General features: G+C 41.5%; 1 protein-coding gene and 1 pseudogene across 1 annotated transcript in view; both read right to left on the reverse strand.

Annotated features, from left to right (window-relative positions):
* The window catches only part of SLC36A1 (solute carrier family 36 member 1), a 210,965-nt gene that overhangs the window by 135,440 nt on the left and 55,130 nt on the right, over positions 1–20,395 (reverse strand). The gene's annotated exons all lie outside the window — the stretch shown is intronic.
* On the reverse strand, positions 5,572–7,630 carry LOC100592096 (annotated as a pseudogene).

Consider the following 20,395-nt stretch of genomic DNA (forward strand, 5'->3'; position numbering starts at 1 on the left):
GGAATATTGCTTAACCTATCAAAGGCTCAGCTTCCTTACCTGTAAAATGGGATAACAGTGCCTATTTCATAGGGTTGTAGTCAAACAATATAAATCCAAGTAAAGAGCTTAGCACAGTGCCTGTCACATAGAAGTGACTCACTAAGTTACTAACTTCCCCTTGGAAATGCAATCCCATTCATGTCATTCCTCTTTCTTTAAATAAAAAATCTAAACCAACATACTTCTTTTTTCTTGTGTGTGACCCCTAATTAATTTTTGGCTACTGTAAGACAATGGCCCTAAAGAACGGAAATCTATATTCTTGATCTAATTTATAAAGAATAAAGTCTTAGAAAAATATAATGGGGTAACTTGGATTTCACTTTCTGAGTGGTTTATAACCGCCAATATGGTGAAACCCCATCTCTACTAAATTAGTTGGGCGTGGTGGTGCACACATGCAGTCCCAGCTACTCAGGAGGCTGAGGCAGAAGAATCACTTGAACCCAGGAGGTAAAGGTTGCAGTGAGCCAAGATTGTGCCAAAAAATATATATATGTATGATAATAATAATAATAGTAAGAAGAAGAAGGAGGAAGATTAAGTCTAGGTGCAGTGGCTCACACCTGTAATCCCAGCACTTTGGGAGGCCACAGTAGGCAGGTCCCTTGAGGTCAGGAGTTTGAGACCAGCCTGGGCAACATGGTGAGACCTCATCTCTATTAAAAATACAAAAATTAACCAGCCGTGTTGGTGCACCCCTCTGCCTTGTAAAGGTTTTACCAGTCTGTTGAGCTCCTCTACTTGGGTGGCATCTGCCTTACCTACCCCCTGCAGTTCTAGGTCTCTGCCAAGATCATTGTGCCTGTCACTGTTTCCTGGGAGTGCAAGTGCTGAACCCTCATGGTAGACCTGGGCATTGGCTCTGCCATGCTCTGTAAGACATGTGAGTAAAAGGCAGAAAGACTTGCTTCTTTTCTGTCCCTCCACCAGGCCCCAGGAGTTTACAGGAGTTGGGCCGCCAGGAACTCCCTAGAGCAAGTGCAAAATTCCAGGCTTAGTAAATGTTTGTGGAATTAGCCTGAACCTAAGAGAAGCACCTCGGTTAGGTTCTTTGGAGGCAAACAACAGAATATAACTTGGACAACTTAAATTAAAACAAATGGATTTGAAGATGCCTCACAGAGTCAAGGGAAAGCTAAAGAAGCAGACATTGAGAAAGACAGGGACCGGGCAGAGCCTGAGACTGAAGTCAGTGGGACTTTGCCTCTGGGATAAATTTCCACCAATTGTTTTCTGTTCTTGAGTGCAATGCTCAAGATGCAAATTCTATGAAGAGAGTGACCAATTGCACAAGCCCATCTGTTGGGCAAGGAAAGTCAGGGCTTTTTGATTGACAGTGCCACCAAGACACCCATGCAGTGAGAGGGATGGTACCTCAAAGCAAAAATGGGTTCTACACCAAGAACGGGGAATTGAGGAGTGTTAAAAGCAACAGATGTCCACACAAGTGGACATCACATGACAGAAGTCACCAGGTAAGGGTAACTGTGAAAAACAGGACAGATATGACATTAACCAAGTTAGAGAAATGGTCAGAGTTATTATCTTCAAATACTAAAAGTAGTTAAAGCTCTGAATCAGGAGGAAACTAAGTTCAAATTAAAGTATGCATCTCTCAAACCTCTCACTCAGTAGTGCTTATTCCAACCTCAGAGTATAAGCCATTCCACACTTGCTATTTATAGACATGAAGCCAGCTTGGTGAACAGCCAGTAGGGGACCCTGAAGATCTGACAACAAAATATAAAGCCAAAAATATACAGAAGCGGCCGGGTGTGGTGGCTCATGCCTGTAATACCAGCACTTTGGGAGGCTGAGGCGGGTGGATCATGAGGTCAGGAGTTTGAGACCAGCCTGGCCAACATAGTGAAACCCTGTCTCTACTAAAAATACCAAAAAAAAAAAAATTAGCGAGGCATGGTGGCAGGCGCCTATAATCACAGCTACTCGGGAGGGTGAGGCAAGAGAATCACTTGAACCTGGAAGGCGGAGGTTGCAGAGGGCTGAGATCGCGCCATTGCACTCCAGCCTGGGAGACAGTGTAAGACTCTGTCTCAGAAAAAAAAAAAAAAAAAAAAAAAAAAGATACAGAAGGAAACCTCTATTCTTAAGAGGTTTCATCTTAGAACCTGAACAATGACCCATAAACTTCCTAGAATTGTGTGCAAAAATGATATGTAAAGGTAGTTGTTGCTGTTTGTTTGGTTTCGTTTTTGTCTCTTTTTTTTTTATTGTTTTGTTGGGGTTTTGCCCTAAGATTCCCTAGTTCTCCCCAATTTGGCAAAAGGGGCTGTGAAAGGTTTTGAACCTCTGCCAACAAAGAGGCTGCCCTCTCAGATGGTCTCAGTCAGAATCTGCTTCCTCAGAGCTACCTGGCCCCATCCTGGCCACTATTACTACCAGAGACAAGGATGAAAATGTAAATCATTTCTCAATTTGGAAAATGAGAATTTGTAGGAAGCCCTCTAAGGCATTTCCAGTTTGGATGGAGATTCTGGGTTTTTTCCCCTTGGAAATTCCCAGGATCTCCACAGTCTGCTCAGAGAACCAGGTTTAAAAATGCGACTTTCTCTCCCTGCCTGCCATGGCCAGGTGGAAAGAGTAAGTGAGTGACTGAGCAGGGGCCATGCCCAGGAAACAGCACATGGCTTAGTCTAAAGTTACCCATCTCCAGCTGGAGAGGGTCCATGCTGGGTCATTTCCAAGTCTCAAAGAAGCCAGGAATTCTGGTTTTGTGTATGTCTGTGCAACTTTTCCAGTTTTTAAATGGTGGCAGCTAATTCAAAAAGTGTGGTACTCAGGTGGCCAATTTGCAACAAGGACCTAGATTTTATTCCCAAGGTATTTATGAAGGCCTTTAAGCAGCCTCCCGCCCCTCTTTCTCTCTGTCTTTCACACACACACACACACACACACACACACACACACACACACACACACACACACAGTCTCTCTCTCTCTCACACACACACACACACATACACACCTCACTTAAAGAAAATAAGATTGCCTAATAAAACAAGTTTCTTTCTGTATCTTTTTGACTTTATATTTTGTTACTGGAAGATCTTTAGGGTCCCCTACTGGCTGTTCAGCAAAATGGCTTCATGTCTGTAAATGGTGAGCGTGGAATGGCTTATACTGTGAGGTTGGAATAAGCACTGATGAGTGAGAGGTTTGAGGGTTGCATATTTTAAGCTCAACATAACAAAGAGCTTTCTTATACTGGGTGAGCAGAGGATAGTGAGTGCCCGATCTCTGAAGGTATTTAAGCAGAGGCAGGACAACCACTTTTCAAGAGAGGAATAGTTTTGCTATATAACCTATGAGAAGCTCCTTCCAAGTCTGAGATTCTCTTCCTTGGTTTTCCTTATAAGTGAAAATCAAAAATGAGTGATTAAATTACTGAATCTGAAGGATGATGCTTTTGAGCTATTGTCTGATGCATTGTAAACTGCAGATTATAGAAGGCATGAAACATATATGTTTGCCTTGAAAATATTCACTCTAGACGTGTAAACTGCTAGCTCTCATTTGTTTTAAATATACAACCCATAGATTTCTCTTCCTGCATTGTTTCTTCCTGGCTCACACCTAATATGTAAGAACTGTTTTGGAGGCACCCTGAGTCAGACCTCTCGGGCAAGTAGCTAATAATTCATGGAGCACAGATAAGGGAACTGAAAGTGCCTCTAGAGCCAACACCCTGAAAGGAGAGGATACGTGTTGGGTCTCCCAGAGAGTTAGTTTCAGAGCAAGGACTAGAACACAGGTCTCCTGATTCCCAATCTAGGGTGCAACATGTTATGCAGCTCACACTAGGAGACTTTTTTTGGAAGATAAAAACATTTTAGAGAGAAAAATTTGAAGAATTTCAGAAATGAAGACATTTACCTTCATGGGATAGGGTTCTTTTTTTTTGTCACAAAACACTGTGATTTTATTAGCAACCACATATGTATCATTTTCCACTACCTTTTACAATGGACTTGTTTCACAAGGAAGGTGAACTAATTCTAATGAAATACCAATAACGTACCTTAAACAAGTAACATGTTGCTGAAAAAAATTTAAGTTAAAGGCCGGGTGCGGTGGCTCACGCCTGTAATCTCAGCACCTTGGGAGGCCGAGGCAGGCATATCACCTGTGGTCAGGAGTTTGAGACCAGCCTAGCCAACATGGTGAAACCCTGTCTCTACTAATAATACAAAAATTAGCTGGGCGTGATGCCAGGCGCCTGTAATTCCAGCTACTTGGAAGGCTGAGGCAGGAGAATTGCTTGAACCTGGGAGGCGGAGGTTGCAGTGAGCTGAGATGGTGCCGCTGCACTGCAGTCTGGGCAACAGAGCGAGACTCTGTCTCAAAAAAAAAAATTAAGTTAAAATGCACTACGTTATGTAGTGCAGAAAAAAAGTGCAGCTGGCAATTTAAGACATGATAACAATGCTGAATCAGTAGTGTTTGGAGTGATGTATTTTGCCCATCTTTGGCCATTCCTAGAGGAGTACTCATCACAAGCTGTATGACAAATGTGAACATCATAAGCTGTATGACAAATGTGAACTAATGAGGCTAAAATACTGAAGACCAAATAGAACTATTCTAGAGTCAGTTTCACAATGAAATACTCCACCCCCTGGCCTGGAAACAGTGATCTGCTGCAGTTGCTATCCTGCTATGGCACCTATCCCTGCTGCAGTACTTATTACCAGATCAGGTGTCCTCCAGCCAGCCAGCCTCCAGGACAAGTGGTGCCCAGTGAGTCACAACCCAAAGAGGAACAGCTGCAGGTTAACCGATTTGTATTCCTATACCTACTTGACTTGGGTGGCAAGGATTTTCTCATTTAACTTGAATATATTTACTTCTAAAAAGACTGTGGGCCGGGTGCAGTGGCTCACACCTGTAATCCCAGCACTTTGGGAGGCCGAGATGGGCAGATCACGAGGTCAGGAGATTGAGACCATCCTGGCTTAAATGCTGTTTTCAGATATCCCCATTCCTAGTTTTAGAAGTAGCCATGGAATATATCGTCTCCTCTGGCTTTGGGGTCAGGAAGAAAGGGAAATCTATTCATAAAAGGAATTTAAATTCTGGCCTTGGCCTCTCAAACATGCTTCAAGTGAAAGAAGATGGCTCAACTGGCAGGTTCCTCCAGGCAAAATTATTCTGTGACCAATGACTCACTCATGTTGGCACTCATGGCCATAAAGAGAATGGTTAAAGCAACCCAGGTTTTCTGAGAATCAGATTTGGCCCAATGAGTTGGGGTACTATGTGCCACAATTAATTTCTTTAACACAGGCTCAAGCACATGTGCCCACATGTATGTACACTATGGTTACACACCAGGGCAGAACCTTCTTAACAAGAGAGTCTCCAGCACATCTTTCCAAGATGCTAAGTTGGTGGGGAAAACACACTTTGCACTCATTTAGCTGATGACCTAAGCAGGGTCTGGGAAAAATGCCTTTAACCCCATCTTTGATTCCTTGCTTCTATGCTAGAAGACTAACACATCTATCCCTACTGCGCAAGGAGCTTGCCTGGGGTCAGGGCATTCTCATCAAAAGGCATGGCCAGATCTACAGGGAGGCTGAACTTGAGGCTGCTGAGGCGACTGTGCAGGTTGAGGGCACTCTCAAAGCCTGTGTGTGCTACGTAGCTCCCAGGCTGGTAGTGAGGCTTGATAAGTGACCCGGACTTGCAGATGAGGTTCACTCATGACATCAGACGCTGCTCATTCAGTGCCATGCACACCAAAGCCTTCAATTCAGAGTCTGCACTGTGTTTAAAAGGGTCGTGCTCTGTCAGCACCATGTGGATGACTGTCAGTAGGCTCTCTTTGGGGGTCACATCAGTGCCTCCTGTAACAGGAAGGGCGAAGACTGGGAGAGCTCCTGGGCTGGGCATAAGCACCGCCATTTTTAGCATGGTAGTACTGTAACCCCCCAAGGGGTCCACCTTGCTGGCTGCCTAGACAGAGCAGATTCATCAAGACAGGGGAATTGCAACAGGGAAAGAGTAATTCACACAAAGCTGGCTTTGCGGGAGACCAGAGTTTTATTATTACTCAAATCAGTCTCCCCAGGCATTTGGGGGCAGAGTTTTTAAGGATAACACGGTGGGTGGGGGGGCAGGGCCAGTGAGCCAGGAGTGCTGATTGGTCAGGGTTGAAATCACAGGGAGTCAAAGCTGTCTTCTTGCACTGAGTCAGTTCCTGGGTGGGGGCCACAAGATCAAACGAGCCAGTTTATCAATCTGGGTGGTGCCAGCTGATCCATCAAGTGCGGGGCCTGCAAAATATCGCAAGCACTGATCTTAAGAGCAGTTTACGTAGGGTCACAATCTTGTAGCCTCCAGGTACATGACTCCTAAACCATAATTTCTAATCCTGTGGCTAGTCTAGTCCCCAGGTAAGAAGGAGATCTGCTTTGGGAAAGGGCTGTTACCATCTTTGTTTAAACTATAAACTACAAACTAAGTTTCTCCCATAGTTAGTTCAGCTTGTGCCCAGGAATGAACAAAGACAGTTTGGGGGTTAGAAGCAAGATGGAGTCGGTTAAGTTAGATCTCTTTCACTGTCTCAGTCATAATTTTGCAAAGGCGGTTTCAGTACTTTACAAAGAACTCCCAGGGGTGCATGGGCTCAGGGGCTGAGGAGAAGGCTGGCAGCAAACGAGCAATAAGAGCCATGATGAGGCTCATTCCTGAGGAGGAGGCATATAGTCCATGGGCTAGCAGGTCCCTCACAGCCACCATCAGCTCCTTCCACACAGCCATGGCCAGCTCATCCTTGCCTGCCAGAGAGAGGTCCTGGAGGATGGCAGGGGTGGTGACACGGTTGTGTGGCTGGTGCCTCAAGGCTAGCTGCTTCACTCTGTCCTCTGACACCTCCAGCCTCTTCAACAAGGGAGCGTAGTCTGTCACCTGGACCCTCTGTTACAGGGTTGGAGGGATCTGGCCTGTGGCACAACCAAATTAGCTAACAGTGAAATCTGGAGCATTGCCAGCACTTGCGGCATCAGGTGCAGCCCTGTCCCTTGGACTTTCTTCCCGTCCCCTGCCTTTGTTTTGCTGTGTCCTGGAGGCAGTGGGTCTGCTGCTGCCAGTTCTGGTGGAGCCATTTCCTGTCTTCCCAGAGGCCTTGTGCTCACAGTGTCCACCACCTCTCTGCAAGGGGCTTCCCACTTCATCTTGGATGAAGTCAATGAACATCTAGAGGTCTCCAATCTGAGTTTTCAGTTGCTCAACCAACTGATCTTTGACTAGGGCTGAGTTGACGATGTGAGCCACTACTGCATCTACACACTGACGAAGCTCTTCAGTGGACAGGGAACTGATGTCCTCATTCAGATGCATGTTCATTTTCTTTATTAACTCATCTAGGATCACCCACTGCCTTTCCAACACACTAACTGCGGCAGGGCATCGTAACTGCTCTTGGATAGGCAAATGTTTCCAAGTCATCTAGCTGGGTCTTGAGCTGCAGCATCCGTTCTTTCTGCTTCTTCCTTTGGGTTTCCAGACGCTCTTGTTTTTCCTGCTCACTCTGGTCCTCGCCCCATAACTGTGGCCAGTCTCCTGGCAGCTAATTTGTTTATTTTTGGTAGAGAGGGTTTCACCACGTTGGCCAAGCTGGTCTCGAACTCCGGACCTCAGGCGATCCGCCCGCCTCAGCCTCCCACCTAGGGTTCTTTTTAACCTTTCCTCATTATCCTTTTAATGCCAATAGGATCCAGAGTGATGTCCTATTTTTCATTTCTGATATTGGTAATCTGTGTCTTCTGTCTTTTCTTTCTTGAAGAGTCTGGTAGATTTTATTGATGTTTTCAAACAAATAATTTTCTGGTTTATTAATTTTCCTCTATTGCTTTTATACTGCTTTCAATTTTGTGCATTTTTTCTTCTTTTTCTCCCCTTCACCTTGCTTTGAGCTAATTTTTTTTCTAGTTGCTTGACATCAGAGTTTAGATTATCGATTAGAGACCTATTTTCTTTTCTAATATAAGCACTTAATGCTGTAATATTTCTTGTATGCCTGCATTAATATAGTAGTTGCTAGCCACATTGAGCGCTTGAAATGTGGCCAATCTGAATTGAGATGTGCCATAAGTATAAAATAAATACTAGATTTTAAAACTGTAATACAAAAAAATGTAAAATTTTTTAATAGTTTTTACATTGTTACACATTGAAAGAGTAATATTTGGCGTATATTGTGTTAAGTTAAATATAATGTTAAAATTTACCCCAGAGAGGGCAAGCTGGTCCCTGTGGCCACAATTAAAGTGAAGAGAGCTGGGCACGGTGGCTCATGCCTGTAATCCCAGCACTTAGGGAGGCCGAGGCAGGCAGATCACCAAGGTCAGGAGTTCGAGACCAGACTGACCAACATGGCAAAATACCATCTCTACTAAAAATACAAAATTAGCTGAGTGTGGTGGCGCATGCCTGTAATCCCAGCTACTCGGGAGGCTCAGGTAGGAGAATCGCTTGAACCCGGGAGGCGGAGGTTGCAGTGAGCCAAGATCGTGCCATTGCCCTCCAGCCTGGGCAACAAGAGCAAAACTCTGTCTCAAATAAATAAATCAATAAATAAGAAAACCTATAAATTTCAATTAAAGTAGGAAAAAAACATTGCCTGCTGGGCTCATAAAATGGTATCCAGGCAGTGAGGCAGCAGAAGGGCCAACGTTAGGCTGGCTCAGCAAGAGACAACACAAAGATGGAGCCAGAGAATGGTCTGAGTCTGCAAATTCTGCCACCATTGAGGAGACTATAGGCTTAAGGACATTACCACTGCCAGGCTGGGGGCCTGGGCTTCTCTCCCCATTCTCAGCTTTCCTGCCCCTGTGCAAGCACCTCCCCACCTGGGTGAACCCTCCAGGGCTTGGGCTTTGCCAACTCTGACCCAATTTTGATTATTTATTGTGTAATTTATTATTGTTCCTGTGAAAAGGCCACACATCTCCTCTCTCCTTCCGAGAGATACGGGTGTCCGTCCATTGGCTCCACAGTCCAGCCTGCTGGGTGAGTGCAGCATGGCCCTCCCACTCCGGCCCTCAGGCCCAGGTGGCTGTGTGCCAGCCAAGTGGCAGTGGCTGCTCATGGCACTGGCAGGGGGTGGGTAGAGGTGGCAGGTGGCCCAGCAACCTCCTTTTCCTCAACTTCTCCAGCCACCACCCACCTCTCACCATCCCCGGTGTCAAGTGTTTCTATCTGTGGTTGGCGGCGGCAGTAATGGCAGATGGTGGCTATGGTGCTGGTGGCAGCTACTATGAGAGATGATGAATTCCTCCTTCATGATGAACCAGGCCAGCCTGGAAGATGGTCACCATGACCTCTTCTGCCTGGCTGACTTGACAAGGATTAAATGGAAAAGATATGTATGGCAAGGCCCAACTTCTGCCCCTATTGTGTTTCCCACGACTCAAGGTGACCCTAATTTGAAGAGCTTTAATCGCTGCCTCAAGACAGATATAGTTGGTGTTTGGCAGCAAGACCAAACACCTAGAAGAAGAGAATTGTCAATATTTTGGTGGGGCAAAGACCCCAATTTTGCTGACCTTATTTACCAGGATTTAACAGACGAGGAAGATGGAGTGTGGGAGAAAAGACTTTACTCTGAATGCCATACTCTGCTTTTCAAAGCAGTTCACAGTCTGTTGGGATGGTGTTTAATGAACCAGAACTTTGTACATATTGGCAAGTGGTTTGTATAGTCTCATGAAAAAGATTAAAAACCTATAAATAAAAGTGAATGATTGTCCTGCTCTTTCACCTTTTTCTTGCATGGAGACATCAATGTTTGTACCAATGTGGAAATTTGCCAACATCAACCTGTATACTTTCTTAGTGAAGATCACATCACCCTTGCTCAATAGCTTAATAGCCCATTTCAAGCTATCTTAAGCCAATTTGGACTAAATAAAAACCCCACTTCAAAGATAGAGATTATGGGATTGAGCTTTAAAATGAACCAACTATATGCCACTTATAAAAAACTCACTTTATTGGTAAAGACACTTAGAGACTGAAGATTAAAAGATGGAAAAAGATATTCTACATGAACAGAAACTGAAAGTGAGCAGGAGTAGCTATACTTGTATCAGATAAAATAGATACTAAATCAAAAATAGTTTAAAAAGAAGAAAATAATTATATAATGGTAAAGAGATCAATTCAAGAAGAGTATATCGCAATTCTAAATATATATGCATCCAACACTGGAGCACCCAGATTTATAAAACAAGTATTACTAGACCTAAAGAAAGAGACAGCAATACAATAATAGTGGGGGTCTTCAATACTCCACTCATAGCATTAGACAGATCACTGAGACAGAAAATCAACAAACAAACACTAGACTCAAATTGGACTCTAGGCCAAATGGACCAAATAATATTTACAGAACATTCTACCCAACAATTGCAGAGTATACATTCTTCTTATCAGCACATGGAATATTCTCCAAGACATATTGTATGTTAGTCCACAAATCAGTCTCAATAAATTTTTAAAAACTGAAACCCTATCAAGTGTCTTCTCAGACCACAGGGAAACAAAACTAGAAATCAATACCATGAGGAACTTTCAAAACTATCCAAATACATGAAAATTAAACAATATGTCGCTTAACGATCTTTGGATCCATGATGAAATTAAGATGGAAATTTAAAATTTTTTGGCTGGGTGCGGTGGCTTATGCCTGTAATCCCAGAACTTTGGGAAGCCGAGGCGGGTGGATTACCTGAGGTCAGGAGTTCAAGACCAGCCTGACCAATATGAAGAAACCCCATCTTTACTAAAAATACAAAAATTAGCCGGGTGTGGTGGCATGTGCCTGTAATCCCAGCTACTCAGGAGGCTGAGACAGGAGAATCACATGAACCTAGGAGGCAGAGGTTGCAGTGAGCCAAGATCAAGCCATTGCACTCCAGCCTGGGCAACAAGAGCAAAACTCCATCTCAAAAAAAATTTTTTGAAATGAATGAAAATGGATATACAACATAATCCTGGGATATATAAAAAAAGTACTGCTAAGAGGGATGTTTATAGAGTTAAATGCCTACGACAAAACAAAATAGAAAGATCACCAATTAACAACTTACTATCACACCTCCAGGAACTAGAAAAACAAGAACAAACCCAACCCAAAGCTAGCAAATGAAAATAAATAATAAAGATTAGAGTGGAACTAAATGAAATTGAAGACAAAAAAAATGATAAAAAGGATCAACAAAACTAAAAGTTGATTCTTTGAAAAGATAAGCAAAATTGACAAATTTCTAGCTAGACTATTTATTGGTTTATCTAATCAATAACTGTGATTTATCACATAAACAGAATTAAGGACAAAAACAATATGATTATCTTAATAGATGAAGAAAAATAATTTTATAAAATCCAGCATTCCGTCATGATAAAAACCCTCAACAGAATAGGCAAAGAAGGAACATACCTCAAAACAACAAGGGCCATATACAACAAACCCATGGCCAATACCATACTGAACAGGGAAAAGTTTAAAGCAATCTCCCTAAGAACTGGAGTAAGACAAGAATGCCCACTCTCACCATTCATATTCAACATGGTACTGGAAGTCCTTGCCGGAGCAATCAGGCAAGAAAAAGAAAAGGGAAGTTAAAGTACCTCTGTTTGATGATAATATGATCTTACGTCTAGAAAAACCTAAAAATTCCTCCAAAAACAAAAAACTCTTAGGTTTGATTAATGAATTCAGCAAAGTTTTAGGATACAAAATCAATATACAAAAATCAGTAGCATTTCTATACACCAATAACAATCAAGCTGAGAACCAAATCAAGAAGGCAATCCCATTTACAGTAGCTACAAAAAATAAAATACCTAGGAATATATTTAACCAAGGAGGTGAAAGATCTCTACGAGGAAAACTAGAAAACACTGATGAAAGGAATGACACGAACGAATGGAAAAACACTCCATGTTCATGGATCAAAAGAATTAATATCGTTAAAATGACTACACTGCCCAAAGTGATCTACAGATTCAATGCAATCCCTATTAAAATTCCATGCTCATTCTTCACAGAATCAGAAAAAAAACCTTAAAATTTATATGGAACCCCTCCCCCAAAAGCCCAAATAGCCAAAGCAATCCAAAGCAAAAAGAATAGAGCTGAAGGCACCACGTTACCTGACCTCAAATTATACCACAAAGCTATAGTAACCAAAACAGCATGACACTGGTATAGAAATAAACAGAAAGACCAATGGAACAGAATAAAGAACCCAGAAATAAAGCCACATGTCTAAGCCAAATGATTTTTGACAAAGTTGACAAAAACATACACTGGAAAAAGGATACCCTTTTCAATAAATGATGCTGATAAAATTGGATTACCATATTCAGAAGAATAAAACTGGACCCCCTATCTCTCACCATATACAAAAATCAACTCAAGTTGGATTAGAGACTTAAACATAAGACCTGAAACTATCAAAATGCTAGAAGAAAACCCAGAGAAAACACTCCTGGACATTAGACTAGGCGAAGAATTCATGACTAAGACCTCAAAAGTACAGGCAACAAAAACAAAAATAGACAAATGGGACTTAATTAAGCTAAAAAGCTGCTGCACAGCAAAATAATAATTAACAAAGTGAACAGACAATCTGCAAAATAGGAGAAAATATTTGCAAACTGTGCATCCAACAGGGGACTGATATCCAGAATTTACAAGGAATTCAAACAACTCAAAAAAAAAAAACCCAACATTAATAACTCCATTAGAAAGTTGCCAAATGACATATGTAGACATTTTTTAATATGAAAAAATGTTCAACATCACTAATCATCAGAGAAATGCAAATTAAAACCACAATGAAATATCATGTTACACCAGTCAGAATGGCTATTATTAAGAAATCAAAATATAACAGATGTTGGCAAGGAGCAGAATAAAAGGAATGCCAATACATTGCTGTATTTGCATTAGAGAATGTAAATTAGTACAGCCTCTATGAAAAAGTATGGAGATTTCTCAAAAAACCTGAAAATAGAACAATCATTTGATCCATCCACTACTGGCTATCTACCCAGAAGAAAAGAAATTATTTTATGAAAAATATACCTGCACTAGTATGTTTACTGCAGTGCCATTCACAATAGCAAATATACGGAATCAACCTAAGTGTCTGTCAATGGATTAATGGATAAACAAAATGTGGTATATATATATATACACACACACACACATACACATACACATTGAAAGGTTCTTGTATCTGTTCGAACCCCAAGAGCGCACCAACAGACAACACGAGGTGGTGTGGAGCAACATGCTGTTTTAATGAGCTCCTGGGTGCAGGCGGGCTGAGGCCTAAAATGGCGTCAGCCCCAAGTGAGGACAGGACAGGGGTTTCATAGTCCTCTGTAAACACGAAGTGTCCCAGTCTGACGTGACTGGTACATAGTACCCGGACGGCCTCTTTCTCGATCTTCAGGGGTACGTGTCTTCTAGCCAGGGTAGGTGTCTTCTGGCCAGGGTAGGTGTCCTCCAGCCGGCTCTCTTCCTGCTTCTGCTATCTTGCTGACGCATGCTGCTGGCGCAAGTGGCCTTGCACCTTGAACTAGACCTGAGAAAGAAGGAGTTACTCATCCCTTCAAGCTTTCAGGCCCTGGGGAGAACCTTTCACGCATACATACACACCACCCCATAGGCCATAGTTTGCTTGTAACTGCTTTAATCAAATCTCTTTTAGAGCAATTTAAAATAAAGAAGAACAGGCTGAGCACAGTGGCTCACACCTGTAATCCCAGTGCTTTGAGAGGCCCAGGGAGGAGGATTGCTTAAACCCAGGAGTTTGAGGTTGCAGTGAGCTATGACTGTGCCACTACACTCCAGCCTGAGCAACAGAGCAAGACCCTGTCTCTAAAACAATTTTTTAAAAAATTAAAAATAAGGAAAAGCTATCTTTTATACTTTAATCGTCTCCAAAGATTGTCATTTCTTTTTATAGATCTAAGTTTCTGTCTGGAATAATATTTCTTCTTCCTGAAGAATTTAACTTTCATAGAACAGATCTGCCGGTAATTAATTATCTTAGTTTTCATTTGTTTTTAAAAAAAGGCTTTATTTCTCCTTCATTTTTGCAAGATATTTTCTCTGGGTTGACAATGCTTTTGTGTAAACACTGACAAGCTATCACATCAATATCTTCTGATTTGCATAATTTCTGATAACTTTAATTCTTATATCTGTTTCTCTGTATCTAAATGTCTTTTTCCCTTAGCTGCCTTCAAGGTTTTCTCTTTATTTTTTATTTACATCAGTTTGAATATGATGTGTCTAGGCAGGTGTGTGTGTGTGTTGTGTTGGTCTTTATCCTTTTTATTTTGGTATTTTTCTCTGCACTTTTTTTTTTAGATGAGGTCTCATGATGTTGCCTGTGCTGGCCTGAAACTCCTGAACTCAAACCATCCTCTTGCCTTAGCCTCCAAAGTAGCTGGGACTACAGGCATACACCACTGCACTCGGCTCTGAACTTTTTGATCTATAGTTTTATGTCTTTTATTATTTTTGGAAAATTTTTGGCCATTATTTCTTTATTTCTACAAATATTTATTTTATATTTCTTAATAGAGATGGGCGGGGTCTCACTATGTCACCCAGGCTGGTCTTGAACTTCTGAACTCAAGTGATCCTCTTACCTCATCTTCTCAAAGTCAAATATTTCTTTTGCCACATTCTGTCTTCTTCATCTGGGATTCCAGTTACTCATATGTTAAACAGTTTGACATTGTCCCACAGCTCTTGGATGTTCTAGTTTTGTCATTTTTTTTTTCCGTTTATATTTTGGTTTGGATAATTTTTATTGACCTATCATCAAGTTCACAGATTATTTCCTTGTCTTTACTGAGTCCACTGATAACTTTATCAAAAGAATTCTTAGTGGTGGCTCATGCCTGTAATCCCAGCACTTTGGGAGGCAAAGGTAGAAGGATTGCTTGGGGCCAGGAGTTCAAGATAAGCCTGGGCAACACAGCAGGAACCCGTCTCTAAAAATATATATATATGAAAATAGATGGGCGTGGTGACATGTACCTGAAGTCCTAGCTACTTAGGAGGCTAAGGCAGGAGGATCAGTTGAGCCCAGGAGTTCCAGGATGCAGTGCGTTATAATTGTGCCACTGTACTCTAGCCTAGGGAACAAAGTGAGACCCTGATTCTAAAAAAAAAAGAATTTTTAATGAATTATTTATCTCTGTTACTATTTTTTTATTACTCACATTTCCATTTCACTCTTTTGTATGATTTCCATCTCTGTGATGAATTTTCCATTTGTTCACACATGTTGTCCAAATTAATTTTAGAAATGCCATGAAGTATCAAAAATAGTCGTGTCCCTCAATTCCCAGCATGCTGGGAAGGTGGGAAGGTGGGAAGCCTTACTGGGGTTGATTGTGTCTTGAGAGTATAGCCTTTTGTAGAGAAAGACCAGGACAACTGAGAGACTCTGCTAGAGTCCCAGAATCTCAGAATTCTAGAAGCTTGTAGTTTTGGAATCACGGAAACTAGGGTTCCAAAAAATATTTCATAAGATTTTAGAGTTGAATTTTAGAGGTTGAACATTGCCAGAGATGGGAGTTCACCAAACTCACAAGGCAGCTAAGGCCAAAGGGAAGCTGTCTTCCTTCGGGTAGAATAATGTGCTATTAAAAGGCGGCCAGTTCCCATCCAGAGTGTAACAGTCACAACAAAAGCAGAATCTCCCTCCCCTTTCCCTGTCTCCGGCTCCCATATACACCAGAGTGAGATAGCCCCAAACCTGAAGAAGAAAACCAAGCAAGATCAGTACACATTTATCCTCTTTAACATGTTTGTAATGCTATTAGGTAGAAAATTTTAGTTTCTTCCAAAACTAAAAAGGAAAATATTTTTTTAAAAAACTAAAAACTATAAGAAGAGATTTTTTAAAAAAAAATCCTATTCACTAGACTTGTTGCACATCCTTTTTCTAAAATTTGCTTTTCCAAATTTCTGTTGATAGTGGGAGTTGATAACAAGACAGAATATTAGAAATTCTTTTAACTTCACTAAGCCTCAATGACCTCATCTCTAAAGTAGAATAAATTTCTGTTCTGTTTCCCTATTAAGCTTTAACATATTATAATGTGACATCAAAAAAAGCTAATGATATATCATTAAGTGAGAAGGTAGGTAGTAGGACAATATTATAGTGCAAGGTTGTTTGTAAAAGTGAATATGTGTGTGTCTAGGGCTGGGGGATAATAGTTAATCTCTGGCTGGTAGAATTATGTATATGTTTGTTTTCCATTTGCTTATGTACAGTTTCTCATTTTTTACAATGAATATAGTTTATAGAAAATTAAAGTACATAAGAACTCCAAAGTTCTATACAAATACAAGAAATGATTGTCAGTGGTCCAGGCAACGTCTCTAACTGAATTTATTTATTTATCTTCCCCTTGTATTTATACCAGTGGTTCTCAATGTCCCTCTTCCACCCCTGGAGGACATTTTTCAATGTCTGGAGACACTTTTTGATTGTTACATAAGGGAGGTGTGCTACTGACATCTAGTAAGTACAGGCCAGGGATGCTGCTAAACGTTCTACAATGTACAGAATGATAACTCCACTTAGAAGCAATTTATTTTATTATTATTATTATTTTGAGACAGAGCCTCTGATGCCCAATCTGGAGTGTAGTACTGCGATCTTGGCTCACTGCAACCACCGTCTCCCGGGTTCAAGTGACTCTCCTGCCTCAGCCTCCCGAGTAGCTGGGATTACAGGCACCTGCCATCACACCCGGCTAATTTTTTATTTTTAGTAGAGATGGGGTTTCACCATGTTGGCCAGGCTGGTCTCAAACTCCTGACCTCAAGCAATCCACCCTCCTCAGCCTTCCAAAGTGCTGGGATTATAGGCCTGAGCCACTGCACCCAGCAGATAGTAGCCTTATTTATAATTGCAAAAACTTAGGAGCAACCAAGATGTCTTTCAGTAGGTGAATGGATAAATAAACTGTGGTACATTCAGAGAATGGAATATTATTCAGCATTAAAAGGAAATGAGCTACCAAGACATAAAAAAACACGGAGAAAACTTAAATGCATATTACTAAGTGAAAGAAGACAATCTGTAAGGCTACGGTCTGTATGTTTCTAGCTGTATGACATTCTGGAAAAGGCAAAACTATGGAGACAGTGAAAATATCAGTAGTTGCCAGGAGTTGGAAAAGAGGGAGAGATGAACAGGTGGAGCACAGAAGATTTTTAGGTTAGGGCAGTGAAATGACTCCATGATACTCATGGTAGATACACACCATTAGACATCTGTCCAAACCCACAGAATGCACCCCACCAAGAATGAACCCCAAAGTAAACTCTGGGTGATAATGGTATATCAGTGTAGGTTCACTGATGTAACAAATGTCTCACTCCGTTGCTGGATGTCAATAGTAGGGGATGCTGGGAATGCATGGGGCCAGGGGTATATGGGAACTCCCTGCTCCTTCGGCTCAATTTTGCTGTGAACCTAAGACTGCTCTAAAAGAATAGTCTATCATTTATTTTTAAAGATAACATTAGGTTTTTGTAGACAATCTCTAAACTGGGAACCATATTTTAGATGCTATGCCTGGTTCTGTCCTAAACATAGTGTCTTTGTGTGTGCTCACTTCTCCTCTCTGGGCCTCAGTTTCACAATTTGTAGAACGAAGGGACTATTATGCCTCTAACTAAGTACTATGAGTCTATGATATCTATATCTATATCTATTATATATATATATATATACACATATGCACACACACATGTACATATATATATGTTTTCATTCATGGTTTTCAACACATATGTTTTCATCCATGGTTCTTGGCTCATAATTCCCATAGCCCTTGTAAGAGTAAAGAGAATCTCTATCTCTAGCTTTCTCCTGCCCTCCTTTCACCTGCCCAAGGCAGGACTCTAATTTGATTGTGGGTCATAAGACCCTTATTCCAGAGGGGGTCTAGCCCCATACCCTGGAGTAAGGAATGCTGCATAGAGAGGCCAAGAAGAATCTGGACAGCCCTTGCTGGGTTTAAATCATACCCTTTTTGTCCAATCATATTCCAACATGACTGTCCATGCTTCAATCATGCCTATCAAATGAAGTCTCCATAAAAAACCTAAAGGGATGAGGTTTGAGGGGCTACTGGATAACTGAACACATGGAGGCTGACAGGAAGGTGAACAAAAATTGATCTATGTACCAAGAGGATGGCACATCCCAGCTCCCCAGGAACAGAAGCTCTTGTGCTCAGGACCTTTCCAGACCTCACCCTATGTATCCCTTCATCTGGCTGATTATTTGTATCCTTTAAAATAGTCTTTGTAATAAACCAGTAAGCATAAGTGTTTTCCTGAGCTCTGTGCGCTACTCTAGCAAATTAATCAAACCCGAAGAGGGTGTTGTGGGAACTCCAACTTGAAGCTCGTGGAGGCCTGAACTTGCAACTGGTGGAAAGGAGGGGGTGGTCTTGTGGGACTGAACCCTCAACTTGTGGTTTCTAAGGCCATCTCCAGGTAGACAGAGTCAGAATTAAGTTGAATTGGAGGACAGCCAGCTGGTGTCCACTGCAGAATTCATTGTTTCTTGATGTGTGGGGAGAAGCCCACACATTTTGTCACAGAAGTGTTGATTGTTGTTGTTGAGTGAGAGAAGAGAAAAAAACCTAGTTTAGGTTTGTGTTTTTTCCAGGAAGGAAGGAAGGAAGGAAGGAAGGAAGGAAGGAAGGAAGGAAAAGAAAATCACAAAACCATTAAGTGGTAGCTAAGGGAATTAGAGAAGAAGTCAGATTGAGCCAAAGCCATCAATGGTGTCCTGTTTGGGACAGAACAGTATGCTCTTTGGGAGAAGGAAATGGGTTGGCCCAGGAGCCACATCTTGGTCTTCAGTTCAGATTGAATGAGAAAAGCTCAATGCCCCAAAAGAGAATGTTACATTTATGTGATGAGTACTAAGTGGGCACTTATTGTGTGTACAGACTTATGGAAGGTGCTCTAACCCAACCAGGAAAATACATGCATGCAAATACTACAGCCTAATGGTCAATGGTTTGCTTCTGAAGTCAAACAGGTCTGGGTTTGAATATTGGCTGTATAACTGTGATAGGCTGAGTAACAGCCCCCAAAGATATCCATGTTTTAATGCTCAGAAGCTACAAATATTACCTCATATGGGATTTTGCAGATATGGGCAAATTAAGGATCTTGAAATGAGAGGATTATCCAAGTGGACCCTAAATGTAATCCCAAGTATCCTTATAAGAGAGAGGTGGAAGGAGATTTGACTGCCAACAAAAGAGAAGAAGACCATGTGATAGAAACAGGGTCAAAGAGAGAAGATGCTATGTGAAGATCAAGGAAGGGTTCAAGAGCCAAGGAGTGCAATTAATGTAGTTCGAGAAGCTGGAAAAGAGAAGAAAATAGGTCCTTCCTTAGAGTCTCTAGAAGGAGCACGGCCCTGCCAAAACCTTGACTTTAACCCATTAAAACTAATTTCAGATTTCTGGACTCAAGAACCATAACAGAATAAATTTGTGTTGTTTTAAGGCACTGAGTTTGTAGCAATCTGTTACAGCAACCATAGGAAACTAATACAGATTTTTGCACTGGAAGTGTAGTGTTGCTGTAAGAAATATCTAAAAATGTGGAAGTGGCTTTGGAATTGGCTGATGGGCAGAGACTGCAAGAACTTTGAGGCATATGATATGAAAAGCCTAGAGTTTTTTGAATAGATGGTTGGTAGAATTATGGGTGTTAAAAACTCAGGCAGTGAGGACTCAGGAGAAGTGAAGAGAATGATAGAAAAAGCCTATATTAGCTTAGAGAATTCTATATTGTCATAACAGACTGTTGGTAGACATATGAACACTAAAGGTGCTGCTAGTGACAGCTAAGAAAGAAATAATGAATATGTTTTTAGGAACAGGTGGAAAGGGGATCACTATGGACCGAAGTGTGTATTCCCAAAATTCATATGTTTACTTTAAATCCCAATGAGACTACATTTGAAGATAGGGTTTTAGGGAGGTAATTAAGGTTAAAGGAGGTCATAAGGGTGGGATCCTCATCTGGCAGGATTGGTGGCCTTATGAGAGAAGGGGAAGAGAGAGAGCTCTCTTTCTTTTTCCACATGCACACAACAGGGAAAAGACCATGTGAAGACACAGCAAGGAGGCAGCTGTCTGCAAGCCAGGAAGAGAGCTCTGACCAGGAACCAAATCAGCCAACGTTCAAATCTTGGATTTCCCAGCCTCTATAACTGTGAGTTAGTAAATATATGTTGTTTAA

This window comes from Nomascus leucogenys, chromosome 2 (genome assembly GCF_006542625.1).
Source record: "Nomascus leucogenys isolate Asia chromosome 2, Asia_NLE_v1, whole genome shotgun sequence".
NCBI lineage: Eukaryota > Metazoa > Chordata > Mammalia > Primates > Hylobatidae > Nomascus > Nomascus leucogenys.